Source organism: Triticum urartu, chromosome 2 (genome assembly GCF_003073215.2).
Source record: "Triticum urartu cultivar G1812 chromosome 2, Tu2.1, whole genome shotgun sequence".
NCBI lineage: Eukaryota > Viridiplantae > Streptophyta > Magnoliopsida > Poales > Poaceae > Triticum > Triticum urartu.
This window is the reverse complement of record NC_053023.1, coordinates 64,314,418-64,330,809: the sequence shown is the minus strand read 5'-3', so window position 1 is coordinate 64,330,809 and position 16,392 is coordinate 64,314,418. Positions and strand designations below refer to the sequence as shown.

At 40.9% G+C, this 16,392-nt stretch overlaps 1 pseudogene; it reads left to right on the top strand.

Moving 5' to 3' along the window:
* LOC125535058 overlaps window positions 1-16,392 on the top strand; it is a 71,066-nt pseudogene that overhangs the window by 1,593 nt on the left and 53,081 nt on the right.

Genomic DNA, 16,392 nt, shown 5'->3' with positions numbered 1-16,392 from the left:
GTGAGTAATGAGTCACATACCATGTATGTGTTTTGATGGTAAACATAGTGTATAGTTAGCTAGTGTCTACCTTTTAAACCTTTATCTTGTTAATTATTGTTATATGGGATCATATTAATATCATTTTTTGGTGGTTAATATGCTTACTAGAGTGCATATTATTGGTGAAAGATTGATGTTGTGTAAATATATTTTATATTTTGCTTTGCACTTAGCTAATTATGTTGCAACTACGGTTTCATGCATGTACTTGTCGGCAATGAACCCATCTGTGCATTCACGAGAATGTATGGCATTGCCATTTGTATCCCACATATTGTTAGACGGCTCTTTGGTATTGACCATACATTATGTTGTTTAAACATTTACACATGCATGAATTCTAATTTGTCATGTTTCTTCTATATTAAACAAAAAATCTGATTTAATTACCAACTCAAAAGAAAGTGTGCCTTTTGCAAGGGTGCACTTGGGATTTAGCACCCAAGGAATGGTGAGCTTTTGTGTGGAAAAGTGGGCCAGAGAAAGGAGTATTGCCAAATGTTTATGTTGAGTGAAAGTCCCAAGAAAGGAATGGGGGAGGAACCTTCTTCAGTTCTAAGTCTATTTGATGATTTGCAAGCTAGCCATGGGTTTGGATTCATAGATTATCTAATATACAACAAGCTGATACCGTTTGCTTGGATATCAAAATGTAATAGTTAGATATTCATGCATTGGTACCATATAAGAATAAATTAGATGTGAATAATTGAGTATAAAATAATTTATAACTACATGTGTTGAGCACAAGGAGCATGTCAAGCACGATGGTTGTGTTGTATTTCTCCCTATTCTCTCCAGTGACCATTAAATATCCATACTGCTTGCTTCCTTGGTCTTTTGCACACAAATCATGCACCAGGTTTTCCTTTTCTCTCCCCCCACCCCTCAACTTAACCTTCTGGCCCTCAATGAGGGCAAGGTGCGACTCGATTATTTCAAGTGTAAGACATCAAGTTTCCTAACGTGTTATGTCTGGATAGAAGCAATGCTGAAACTAACATCATGACAAGCAATAAAAGGAGAAACAAATAAATACAATAGCCTAATTCAACAGATCATAGCAAGCAACAATATTCAAACAACTTTCTTACTTTTGTTTCACCTCAATTGGCACGGGTTATCACACTACCCAGCGATCTCCCATGACACTAGGTTTTAGGAGGACCACAATAATGATAAGGAGGTTGACAAGTTAAGAAGCAATTATGATGCATGAGGTTCCACTCGGCCTCTTTTGTAGTCAATATTGCTTTTGTTTCACCTTCATTTGGGCAGTTTGGTTATCCAACATCTCACCAATTTCCGTAGATGAATAATGTGTTTCTCGACATCTTTCGATGAAGATTCTTTTCCGGAATTGGTAAGCGCCATGTGTCTGTAATTTGTGGGGCACGAAATTTTTAAGTGCCATGTTATATGTCAACAATGATACCTAGGCAAAGCTGATGTAATGCGTGAGGTTCAACTCGGTAATAAAAAGTAGCACTGCCTACACTTCGTAAAAAAAGGGCCTGGTTGGGATAGCACAAATTTGAACAGGGTTTTTTGAACACCCTTTTCACCCATCTAAAACCCAACCTAGCCCACCCATGAAGCAAAACAGCCCAGGACCAAATGCACTAGCTACTGAACCCATGCATGTATGTAGCCCGTGCAAGACGTGGAGTATTTGAGCCCGAGCTCAAATGAGCCCACACAAGCAGTAAAATTGATTTTTTTTCTAAAAATTCTGATTTTTTGTGGTGAACTTTGATTAATTTTGTAAGTGCTTGCAAATTTTCATCATGAGATCACATTCGAGGAAGGTGTGACAAAAAAAAGATGCTCTTAAAATGCTACTTTCGGAAGCATTTTCGAGCACCAATTTTGTTTTCTTTTCCTTGCCTTCCACGAATGTTGTCTCATGATGAAAATTTGCAAACACTTAGAACATTTGTCAAAGTATACCATTATTTTTTATATATATTTTTGAATTCACTGTTCATCTGAGCTCAAATGAGCTCCAGCTCAAAAGGATACTTTCCACCTGTGGACCTCATTTCCTCCTATATCTCCACCGTTTATTAATCTTACCTTCGTGTCAGACACTTTGATTTGTGTTCTCACCATGGAAGATGAAGGCGCCAATAAAAAATAATTTATGTTTTCCAATTATTATTTTTGAAAGTTTTAAAAATACTAGCATAATCAATTTGGTAGAATATTTCAACATATTCATGTGAAAAATGGTTGAATATGTTCTAATATGTTGAATAGAGTTTCTCAAATTTAAAATACACAAAATGGTAAACATGTAGATACCGATTGATCACAAAAATAGAAAGGGAGAAAATGGAAAGGGGGATTTGAAAGGAAAAAGGCGATAAACTTGGGCCGACTTTTCCCTCCCAGTGTGCCTACATATGCATCTTTGTGCGCATAGTGGGCTATTTGAAGATGGCAAGCTTTATCTTTTTTCGAAACAGATTTAGCTTGTTTGAGCTCTTTTGCGATGCCTTATACTACTACTTAGTGGTATATAATATAGGAATATCTAACTGTCAGGGTCGATCTTAGTGTTAAAAATATATTACCGTGATGCCATTTGTGTTCTTTCCCCATAATGGACTTATACTACATATACTGCTCATGTATACTACCCATACCAAAGGTACAATGTTTAGTAGTATACAACTAATCTTAATCATCGGATGTTTGTATACTACTTCTTTTTGAACGCTAGTATATAGCCTAGTATATGGCACCATAAAAGAGCTCATTCTTTTAATCTCTTTTTCCACATCAACGTTGACCATAAAGTGGTTGTTGTACATCAAAGACTACCCTTATGCAGTACAACCGGCCATAAAGTGACCGATGTTCCAACATACGGTGTCAGGGCACTAGGATAACTGAAGATGATACCACGCACGTTGTAACGGGAATTGGATGTAGTTATTTCTATGAGATTTGGTAGTAATATGGTAATTTAGTAATATGAAACTTTAGTATTCTGATTAGTAATATGGTAATTAAAAAAGGTACATATAATATAGTATATTTGATTATTATATAGGTACAGACAATTTATTTAATATTGGTAACAAGCATGATGCATGTTAGATCGGTCTTTTCTCATGCATAGCGGCATGGTGAATTGACATATTTACATGGTGAGGGAATTAAATTTAGTGGGGTGTGCATAGGGACATGATGAGTTAACATAGTTGAATTTTAAGATAATTGAGTTAGTGAGGATCTAACTATTTAAATATATAGGATTACCCTAGAGTGTGTGATGTTCTTATGGTTGCTTAGTTTTCTTTTAGACACAACCCTTAGATGTCGAGGGTGAGCGCACAAACGCCTCATGTTAAATAACTCATTTATTTCTTTTTATAACACGCACATGTCTTGCGTATTCTTGAAAAAAATAGTTTTAGCAACCATTATCTTTTTCCACCTAAACCAAAAATTTTGCTGCGTGACCAGCCCACATGACCCCTTCCCAAATTGCAATGGGAGGAGCCTTTCAAAGAAAAAACAATGGGTATATATGATTCAAAATCCACCAATCCACTTTTTGCTAAAACTTCTAGTCTGTAGGATTTCAAAAAGGAAGTCTTAGTACACACGGTCATGCATACGCTTTCTTGTAATCAAGTTTGATGATCACCCTTGGTTCTTTTGATCGATGGATGTTATGCACCACTTCGTGGGACACTCCAACATTTTATGAAATATATCTACCTTTAATGAATTATGTTCCCGAAAAAATGGTTGTTGAATAATCTTGCTATGCATATTTTATTTTCAAGGTGGAATTGTAACTGGTCGTGTCAAATTTTTACTTTCAAGGTGGAATCATATTGGTTATGTCAAGTTTAATTGATCCTAAGGATAAAAAAGTTATTGAGTCCCTTTATATTGATCTACAAAAACTTTGAGATGCAACGGGAGAATATGATTAAATAACAAGCCAGGCAAAGTTGGTTTTAGCATAGTTTAGAAGGCACACCTATTTTATGTCGCAGCAGTTTGGATCGATGTCTTGATTCTTCTTTTGTGTTGAATAATGCATGTCTCCATTCTGTACATCAGGGAACTCTCCATGACCATCAACTAGTCGATGTTAAGTGGCTATCACAAAGTTCGCAACAAGGGATCAACAATTTGAAAACAAGGTTGTTTTTGCCTGGTAAGCTACAACACATAAATTTTGTGTGAATTGTTGGCGCTTGTTTTGAGGAGCAGGAGAACTTAATTGTTTGTTGCCACTCTTGATCATAAGCCAGTGGGGGCCATTGCCCCCCCCCATTTTGCAACAAGCTCCACCACTAACCAATGCAATCCGTCTATAGTGTGTCGTGCATGCATTTGTTTTCTACATCTTCTGGCCTTTAACCTCACAGATGCAGAGAAATGCACTAAGTTATATGTGTTCATGATCATGTATGGTATAGCCCGCGGCATGCAATACCTCCATGAGGATTCACATTTCAGGATCATCCTCAAGATTTGAAAGATCAAATGTCCTATTGGACAGTGAGTTGAAACCCAAAATCTTGGAATTTTGGTTGGCAGGGGTTTTTGGAGGCAACAGATCATACGAGGTGGCGCGCAATGTTGCCAGAACCTAGTAAGTTCCTCGGACCTTGCAATCTCAAAAATACTTACTTCAATAATAATTTCCTCAATAACGTCTGTTGTTTACAATAACAATGGTTACGTGTCCCACGAATATACGATGAGTGGGCGCTAGCTCCTCCAACAAATCAAACATATACAACTTTCATATTCTCCTTTTAGAGATTCACAAGCAAACGAAATGGTGGTGCCTATCTCCTCGCGCTGGCGAGTCTGCACCACACGCCTTTATGCCTGCTTTTCAATTTAGTTGTGTTCAGTTGGAAAAAATGGTGTTATCGATATTGATCGGCTACCAAATCAAACTAGGTTTGGTGACATTGGACCAAGGGAACCATCTTGGACGTAGTGGATTCATCTTTGAGCAGGCTCTGACCAGAAGATAAGATAATCAGATGTATCCATATCAGGATGCTATGTGTTTAAGATAATCCTGCTGAGAGGCCTACTGTATCAACCAGTGCCAGAGTTACATGCAACTTTGGGGGGGGGGGGGGGCAATGTGTTTAAGATTATCCTGCTGAGAGGCCTACCTGTATCAACCAGAGTTACAGGCAACTCGGGAGGGGGGAATTCCCCCCCCCCCCCCCAACATGCATATGTTCATTTTCGCCGCCATTGATGTCAACTGTAATATTATACTCAACAACACCAACACACTTGGAGATCGTTCTAATTATCTACTGGCGGACATGGGTCCGATGCATCCGAGACGACAGCTTTGGCCGCCAAAAGGTTTATCGCAGATAGCAGAGCTGGATGAATAATTCTTATCCGAAAATTTCATAGATAACGAATGCCTCACTAAAAATGTTAATCTAAGCAACACTGAGCTGTAGATCCACTAATTTGTATGTTGCATTATTTATTTGAGGTTTGCTTGGGTACCCCCCCTCCCCCCTCTAAACCTTAGAATGGTATTTTTCATCCATCAATACAACTAAGAGATTGATATTCTTCAAACCCAATCATGGAATTCAAATTAAATCCAAACTACTCCTGTAAAAAATACTTGTTGTCCAATTCTTGTTGTGCCGATGACTCCCCTTAGCAAGACGACTGGTCACGGAGGCCTGCGTTGCGTAGGCCGCTGATTGGTCCTTCATTGGATCTTTATGCATTCACCAACCAGTTGTGCGACGCATTTTGGAATGACAATGTCTGCCACCTGAATAATCTTCATGCCCTCTGCCGTCGTCGTCCTATGGCAATAGTTTCCTCGTGTTCACGCGTTTTGCATAGCTATTAGCATTACATAGAATCGATCAGCTGGCTGGAGAAGAATCAATCATGCTAGCTTGCATAGAAGTGTGTCAAATAGAGAATCTTGGAAATTGTGAAGTTTTCTAGTGGGGTCTAAGCACATCATTGATCAAGAGTATTGTGATGAAACCATTGATGATGATAAAAGGAATTGTGCTTCTGAATACATCACTAATCAAGAGAAGATGACGGTGATAATAGTGAGGATAGCGGTAAGAGAGAGTAGAACTATAAGACTGATGATGACTCTTTCTTGAGTGGTGATGACTATGTATACATTAGTAAAGATGATGTTTTGATGAAAATGTTGATGAGGAAGATGGTTCTGATAACAACAAGCATTATAATACTGGATGTGGATGTGGTGGTCATAAGGATAATTATGGTCATGATAGTGATATAAATAGTGATGGCATCTAAGAATATAGGTGAGCGGGGCGCGGAGGCAGCTGAATCTTGAAGACCTCGGCCGGGAGAGAAGGGGATGGGAGGAGAGCCGGTCGGCAGCGTGCGACCTCAGCCAAGCCTGTCTTACAAAAACGACCGGTTGCCTGACGGGCGGAACTCTAAGGCCCGAGCTGTTTCCTCAAGCGGATAAACCTTATTGCCCTTTTTAACGAGAAGGTATGTTTTAATAAATAACACCATCTATCTGTCTTATTGTCCGAGTCGTGTCATACTAAGAACCATGTCATTGTATACAAACATCACTCTGCTTGTAACCAAGAAAGTGTTGGTCTGACCATTTTTTAGAGTAATAGGGCATCAGTTCATGGCCGCTTCATTGCGCGTATATATATACTGTACAAGATACAAGTTGGCTAAGCAGGGGTTCCTCCCGTGCAATTCCAGCGCTGGGCCGGTGACGTTGCTCCCTCTGGCCGACATGTGTTGCTGCTTTTTTGTTTGGCTCAGATCCGGTTTTCTAGCATTTTCTTGCCCTGGTCCATTTTTGCCACGTTCCCTTCACCACTTAACTAGAGTCTTCTTGAAGCCTTTTTGACCGCTTGCTCCTCCTCGGCAGGTATTTATTTGTCCGTTGCGCAACCGAACCAAAAGCAGCAGTAGCAAATCTCGCACCAAACCATCCTCCCGCTTCACTGCGTCTGCCGCCTGGCCGCGACTGGCCTAGTTTTTTTTTTTTTTTTTGAGGGAACAGCCGCGACTGGCCTAGTGGCGGAGCTACAAATATAAAGCTGGGCGGGCCGAGTTGAAGTTGATGCTAAACCTTGTCGCTGTCCTACTACTCTGTTTTTTATGGGCTGGGCCTATGTATAGTTTTATGATTTTCCTAAAAATTTGGGTGGCCCATGGCCCATTCGGCTTAAACGTAGCTCCGCTAGTGAACTGGCCGCCTGTCGTGCCTTCGTCATATACCTGGCCATCCCTCGGACCGGGCCTGACCAAGCCCGATGCAGAAATCCCAGGCCTGGGGCCTGGTCCGGCCCAAGCGTCGAGTCTAGAAATCAGGCCCAAGCCCGTCCCGTCAACGTAAAAGCCCGCCAGGCCTCTTCGTTAACTCGCAAATATCTAGGCTCAGGCCTGGCCCGTGAGGAGCGTCAGGCCAGGCTTTTTCGGGCCGCGTCGGGTCGGGCCGACCGGGCTGGCTGCCCATGGCCATGTATAATCCGACGTAACCCCGTCCCCTACTTCTCTCCCGTAGCTCCTCTCTACATGCATATCCACCTCTACTCCGGCGGATGATGGCAGTGGTCTGGCGCCGCGTCTGCTCCCATCATTATTGAACTACTGTCCTGCTATTTGAGGAATGAGGTATTTACATGTTTTTGGTTCCATGGTACATTATTTGTAGCTCCTAACTTAGGCTATAAGATTTCTTTCGGTTTCTGTCTGTAATGGGAGCAAGCACGTATCAGTACAGCAACTCTAGAGGTGGGCAGCAAATGTTGCGTCCATACGCAGCCAGATACGGCCCCATCAAACTACAGCACCTATAAACTGTGTAACTCATCGAAATCCCAGAAAATGAGGACAAACTAACATTTTTTTCCTAAAATGATAGAATCTATTGTAAAAGTTCATCGGAAGTACAAAGCATCTCAAATATAATAAAATTATATTAAAATTTTGAGACTAATGAACGATCATTATTGCCGCCAAAACGAGTCGCCGATGCACCGATGTCGTCGCTCCCCTGCCGGAGTCGACTTGACCTTGTAGACAGTCTGAAAGTCCTCGTGCACGTGCCAAAGGTCCCACACCTTGGAGCCGCAGTCGCCACCGTTAAATCCTGACATAGATCTGAAGCACCTGACGTCAAATCTCGCCACATGACGAGAAACCCAACCTCGCCGCCCCAAGAAGACGGCATGAATCTACGTCAGAGCTCTATCGATTGCGCCCAGACAAACGAACTCGAGGAGAATCGGAGTCCGGAAGACAAACTCACAGAAGAAGTGTCATCATCCACCCGAGCGCTGCAACTGCGAGGGCTAAAAAACCTAACCTAAACTACTAACCGGAGCGAATGCATCGAGATTCCTCTCCCCGCCATTGACCGACAGAGCAACAGGAAGAGAGAGGCTAATCCATAGGCTTGCTGGAGAGTTCGCTCTAGCCGTCTAGGGTTAGAGAAAAAAAATTCTTATTGAGTACTCCCTCTGTCCAGAAATATTCGTCGAAGAAACGAATAAAAGTGGATGTATATTCAAATACGTCTAGATATATCAATTTTTTCGACAAATATTTCTGGAAGAAGGGAGTATAAGAATTATGACAAACCACATTTGATTGGACCGAACCCATAGTCTCCACTCTAGCCATAAGACACGCCGAGTTTACTTATCCACTAGCCATGTGGTCGGGAAAATATCAGGTACTCCTATTCTTGGGGTACTCCCGATGCTTCATATTAAATGAAAACTTAAAAGTTTGAAATTTTTTTGGAAAAGAATATGAATGTTCGCAAAAATGTGATTGCATCCCCTAAATTTTTTTTTGTTTCTTAATGCGCATTTCAAGTTTGGACCTGAAATTTTTAGGGGTTATAGTCAGTGGCGGAGCTAGACAGAATTGGCTGGGGGGGGGGGCGAATGGTAAAATATGAGTGCTTGAGGGGGCCAAGAGCTAAAATATTTCTCATCTAAACCCTCACAGTAATATTTTCTTCACAAGTTGCTTCAATATTGGGGGGGCCACAGCCCCCCAGGATGCTACATAGCTCTGCCGTTGGTTATAGTCACATTCCTTATGAACAAGGTAGTCAGAATCCCGATTCTACTACTAGAGTCCTACGACTTCAAGACCCTACGGAAGCATGTCGATCCAAATCCCACTATGAATCCGGATCAGGTAGAATCCATGTTGGGTCACGATCCAAATCAAAGAATCCTGTACGAAACTGTATAATCCCGACTATGCTATGGACTACATCTGATTCTACTAACTTATCTAAGCCATTTGTTTGGTTGTAGCAAAATAGTATGCCCTCATCCAAACCCCTTTTCATATACCTCATGGACCTTTATTCCCTTCCCAAGTCCAAATGCTCAGCCGTAGGCACCTTTGGTCTAGCTCTCAGAAACCCTATTGAAATTGAGGATCAGGTTGGTCGACATATGGAATTGGCGTGAAAAGGAGGATGCTTCAAGATTGATCGGAGAAGGAGAGCAAGACCCTTCAAGGTTTAGCATTGTAGGTCACATAGACAAGTGATCGACAATTCACGCACTCTAAAAAAAACATAGGTAAATTTCGTGCATTGAAGGTTTAAATGTTCTATATATTTCCGTCTCATATATGTTCCATACATGCGAGCTAGATTGTAGGTTAGCCATAAAAAGAAGTGGAATACAACAAGCATTGATGTGTATGTTCTTTGCTCCATATTTAGTGTCAAAACTGTATAGAACCCATATAAATTTCTTGTGTGCATACAAAATATCTTATTTGAGTAAATCTAGTAGAATCCTCGATTCCACAGACTCGATCTTACGACTCGATTCAATCCTCGATTCCACGACTCGGTCTTACGACTCGATTATGTCCTAGGAAAATCAATCCGACTCCGAATCCCGACTCTGACTACCTTGCTTATGAACATTCACATTTTTTCGTAATTTATTGAAACATTTAATAATGTTTTTTAAACTTGGAGCATCGAGAGTACCCAAGGATAGGAGTACCTATGTTTTCTCCATGTTGGTCTTGCATCTTTTATTGTGCATCTTTTAATTAAGGCTAGTAAAAAAAGAAAGCAGAATTGTATAAGGATGAAGAAGAAGAAGAAGAAAAGAGCGAGCGCCTATGCCTCCGCCATGACGGTGTTGTAGTGCGCCTCCGCCTACTGCATGGTGAACCTGTTGGGGAACGCAGTATTTCAAAATTTTCCTACGATCACGTAAGATCTATCTAGGACATGCATAGCAACGAGAGGGGAGAGTATGTCTACGTACCCTCGTAGACCGTAAGCGAAAGCATTATGACAACGTGGTTGATGTAGTCGAACGTCTTCACGATCCGACTGATCTTAGTACCGAAAGTACGGCACCTCCGCGATCTGCACACGTTCGGCTCGGTGATGTCCCACGAACTCTCGATCCAGCTGAGTGTCGATGGAGAGCTTCGTCAGCACGACGGTGTGATAACGGTGATGATGAAGCTACCAATGCAGGGCTTCGCTTAAGCACTACGACGATATGACCGAGGTGGATTATGATGGAGGGGGGCACCGCACACGGCTAAGGGATCAATGATCAACTTGTGTGTCTATGGGGTGCCCCCTCCCTCGTATATAAAGGAGTGGAGGAGGGAAGGGCCGACCCTCTCTATGGCGCGCCCCAATGGGGATTCCTACTCCTAGTAGGAGTAGGTTTCCCCCCTTCCCTAGTTGGAGTAGGAGAAGAAGGAAGGGGAAGAGGGAGAGAAGGAAAGAGGGGGGCGCCCCCTCCCTAGTCCAATTCGGACCAGCCCATGGGGGGCGCGCAGCCACCCCTTGAGACCCTTCTCTCCTTTCACGTATGGCCATTAAGGCCCATTACTTCCCCGGCGAATTCCCGTAACTCTCCGATACTCCAAAAAATACCCGAATCACTCAGAACCTTTCCGATGTCCGAATATAGCCTTCAAATATATCAATCTTTACGTCTCAGCCATTTCGAGACTCCTCGTCATGTCCATGATCTCATCCGGGACTCCAAACAACTTTTGGTACATCAAATCACATAACTCAAAATACAAATCGTCATCGAACGTTAAGCGTGCGGACCCTACGGGTTCGAGAACTATGTAGACATGACCGAGACACATCTCCAGTCAATAACCAATAGCGGAACCTGGATGCTCATATTAGCTCCTACATATTCTATGAAGATCTTTATCGGTCAAAGCGCATAACAACATACGTTGTTCCCTTTGTCATCAGTATGTTACTTGCCCGAGATTCGATCATCGGTATCATCATACCTAGTTCAATCTTGTTACCGGCAAGTCTCTTTACTCGTTCCGTAATGCATCATCCCGCAACTAACTCATTAGTCACATTGCTTGCAAGGCTCATAGTGATGTACATTACCGAGAGGGCCCATAGATACCTCTCCGATAGACGGAGTGACAAATCATAATCTTGATCTATGCCAACTAAACAAACACCATTGGAGACACATGTAGAACATCTTTATAATCACCCAGTTATGTTGTGACGTTTGATAGCACACAAGGTGTTCCTCCGGTATTCGGGATTTGCATAATCTCATAGTCAGATAAACATGTATAAGTCATGAGGAAAGCAGTAGCAATAAAACTGAACGATCATTATGCTAAGCTAACATATGGGTCTTGTCCACCACATCATTCTCTAATGATGTGATCCCGTTCATCAAATGACAACACATGTCATTGCTAGGAAACTTAACCATCTTTGATTAATGAGCTAGTCAAGTAGAGGAATAATAGGGACACTCTGTTTGTCTATGTATTCACACATGTACTTAGTTTCCGGTTAATACAATTCTAGCATGAATAATAAACATTTATCATGATATAAGGAAATATAAATAACAACTTTATTATTGCCTCTGGGGCATATTTCCTTCAGTCTCCCACTTGCACTAGAGTCAATAATCTAGTTCACATTGTCATGTGATTTAACACCAACAGTTCTCATCTTTATGTGATTAGTTCACACCTCCATGTGACTAACACAAAGGGTTTACTAGAGTCAATAATCTAGTTCATATCGGTATGTGATTAACACCCAAAGAGTGATCATGTTTTGCTTGTGAGAGAAATTTAGTCAACGGGTCTGCCACATTCAGAGCCGTATGTATTTTGCAAATTTTCTATGTCTACAATGCTTTGCACGGAGCTACTCTAGCTAATTGCTCCCACTTTCTATATGTATCTAGATCGAGACTTAGAGTCATCTAGATCGGTGTCAAAGCTTGCATCGACGTAACTCTTTACGATGAACTCTTTGTCACCTCCATAACCGAGAAACATTTCCTTATTCCACTAAGAATATTTTTGACCGTTGTCCAGTGATCCACTCCTGGATCACTATTGTACCCTCTTGCCAAACTTATGGTGAGGTACACAATAGGTCTAGTACACAACATAGCATACTTTGTAGAACCTATGACTAAGGCATAGGGAATGACTTTTCATTCTCTTTCTATTTTCTGCCATGGTCAGGTTTTGAGTCTTTACTCAACTTCATACTTTGCAACACAGGCAAGAACTCCTTCTTTGATTGTTCCATTTTGAACTACTTCAAAATCTTGTCAAGGTATGTACTCATTGAAAATATAGCAAGCGTCTTGATCTATCTCTATAGATCTTGATGCTCAATATGTAAGTAGCTTCACCGAGGTCTTTCTTTGAAAAACTCCTTTCAAACATTCCTTTATGCTTTCTAGAAAATTCTACATTATTTCCGATCAACAATATGTCAGTCATATATACTTATTAGAAATGGTGTAGTGCTCCCGCTCACTTTCTTGTAAATACAGGCTTCACCGCAAGTCTGTATAAAACCATATGCTTTGATCACTTTATCAAAGCATATATTCCAACTCCGAGATGCTTGCACTAGTCCATAGATGGATCGCTGGAGCTTGCTCACTTTGTTAGCACCTTTAGGATCGACAAAACATTCTGGTTGCATCATATACAACTCTTCTTTAAGAAATCCATTAAGGAATGCAGTTTTGACATCCATTTTCCAAATTTCATAAAATGCGGCAACTACTAACATGATTCGGACAGACTTTTAAGCATCGATACGAGTGAGAAAATCACATCGTAGTCAACACCTTGAACTTGTCAAAAATATTTTTGCGACAATTCGAGCTGTGTAGATAGTAACACTACTATCAGCGTCCGTCTTCCTCTTGAAGATCCATTTATTCTCAATGACTCACCGATCATTGGGCAAGTCAATCAAAGTCCATACTTTGTTCTCATACATGGATCCCATCTCAGATTTCATGGCCTCAAGCCATTTTGCGGAATCTGGGCTCATCATCGCTTCCTCATAGTTCGTAGGTTCATCATGGTCTATTAACATGACTTCCGGGACAGGATTACCGTACCACTCTGGTGCGGACCGTACTCTGGTTGACCTACGAGGTTCGGTAGTAACTTGATCTGAAGTTTCATGACCATCATCATTAGCTTCCTCACTAATTGGTATAGGAATCACTAGAACTGATTTCAGTGATGAACTACTTTCCAATTCGGGAGAAGGTACAATTACCTCATCAAGTTCTACTTTCCTCCCACTCACTTCTTTCGAGAGAAACTCCTTCTCTAGAAAGGATCTATTCTTAGCAACAAAATATCTTGCCTTAAATCTGTGATAGAAGGTGTACCCAATAGTTTCTTTTGGGTATCCTATGAAGACGCACTACTCTGATTTGGGTTCGAGCTTATCTGTTTGAAACTTTTTCACATAAGTATCGCAACCCCAAACTTTAAGAAACGATGGCTTTGATTTCTTGCCAAACCATAGTTCATATTGTGTCATCTCAACTGATTTAGATGGTGCCCTATTTAACGTGAATACAGTTGTCTCTAATGCATAACCCCAAAACGATAGTGGTAATCGGTAAGAGACATCATAGATCACACAATATCCAATAAAGTACGATTACAACGTTCGGACACACCATTATGCTGTGGTGTTCCAGGTGGCGTGAGTTGTGAAACTATTCCACATTGTTTCAAATGAAGACCAAACTCGTAACTCAAATATTCGCCTCCACGATCAGATCATAGAAACTTTATTTTCTTGTTACGATGATTTTCCACTTCACTCTGAAATTCTTTGAACTTTTCAAATGTTTCAGACTTATGTTTCATTAAGTAGATATACCCATATATGCTCAAATCATCTGTGAAGGTCAGAAAATAACGATACCCGCCGTGAGCCTCAACACTTATTGGATCGCATACATCAGTATGTATTATTTCCAATAAGTCAGTTGCTCGCTCCATTGTTCCGGAGAATGGAGTCTTAGTCATCTTGCCCATGAGGCATGGTTCGCAAGCATCAAGTGATTCATAATCAAATGATTCCAAAAGTCCATCAGCATGGAGTTTCTTCATGTGCTTTACACCAATATGTCCTAAATGGCAGTGCCACATATAAGTTGCACTATCATTATTAACTTTGCATCTTTTGGCTTCAATATTATGAATATGTGTATTACTACGATCGAGGTTCAATAAACCATTTATATTGAGTGTATGACCATAGAAGGTTTTACTCATGTAAATAGAACAACAATTATTTTTTGACTTAAATGAATAACCGATTGCAATAAACATGATCCAATCATATTTATGCTCAACGCAAACACCAAATAACATTTATTTTAGGTTCAACACTAATCCCGAAGGTAAAGGGAGTGTGCGATGGTGATCTTATCAGCCTTGGAATCACTTCCAACTCTCATCATCACCTCGCCCTTAACTAGTCTCTGTTTATTTTGCAACTCCCGTTTTGAGTTACTACTCTTAGCAACTGAACCAGTATCAAATACCGAGGGGTTGCTGTAAACACTAGTAATGTACACATCAATAACATGTATATCAAATATACCTTTGTTCACTTTGCCATCCTTCTTATCTGCCAAGTATCTAAGGCAGTTCCACTTCCAGTGACCATTTCCTTTGCAGTAGAAGCACTCTGTTTCAGGCTTGGGTCTATCTTTGGGCTTCTTCATGGGAGTGGCAATTTGCTTGCCATTCTTCTTGAAGTTCCCTTTCTTTCCCTTGCCCTTTTACTTGAAACTAGTGGTTTTGTCAACCATCAACATTTGATGCTTTTCTTGATTTCTATCTTCATCGATTTCAGCATCACGAAGAGCTCGGGAATCGTTTTTGTCATCCCTTGCATATTATAATTCATCACTAAGTTCTAGTAACTTGGTGATAGAGACTAGAGAACTTTATCAATTACTATTTTATCTGGAAGATTAACTCCCACTTGATTCAAGCAATTGTAGTACCCAGACAATCTGAGCACATACTCACTGGTTGAGCTATTCTCCTCCATCTTGTAGGCAACGTACTGTCAAAGGTCTCATACCTCTCGACACGGGCATGAGTATGAAATACCAATTTCAACTCTTAGAACATCTTATATGTTCCGTGGCATTCAAAATGTTTTTGAAGTCCCGGTTCTAAGCCGTAAAGCATGGCGCACTAAACTATCAAGTAGTCATCATACCGAGCTTGCCAAACGTTCATAACATCTGCCTCTGCTCCTGCAATAGGTCCGTCACCTAGCGGTGCATCAAGGACATAATTCTTCTGTGCAGAAATGAGGATAATCATCAGATCACGGACCAAGTCCGTATCATTCCTACTATCATCTTTCAACTTCTCTTTCTCTAGGAACATATCAAAATTAAACGGGAAGCTACATCGCAAGCTATTGATCTACAACATAGATATGCAATTAATATCAGGACTAAGTTCATGATAAATTGAAGTTCAATTAATCATATTACTTAAGAACTCCCACTTAGATAGACATCCCTCTAATCATCTAAGTGATCACGTAATCCATATCAACTAAACCATGTCCGGTCATCACGTGAGATGGAGTAGTTTTCAATGGTGAACATCTCTATGTTGATCATATCTTCTATATGATTCACGCTCGACCTTTCGGTCTTCAGTGCTCCGAGGCCATATCTGCATATGCTAGGCTCGTCAAGTTTAACTCGAGTATTCTGCGTGTGCAAAACTGGCTTGCACCCGTTGTATGTGAACGTAGAGCTTATCACACCTGATCATCACGTGGTGTCTCAGCACGAAGAACTGTCGCAACGGTGCATACTCAGGGAGAACACTTATACCTTGAAATTTAGTGAGGGATCATCTTATAATGCTACTGGCGTACTAAGCAAAATAAGATGCATAAAAGAATAACATCACATGCAATCAAAATATGTGACATGATATGGCCATCATAATCTTGTGCCTTTGATC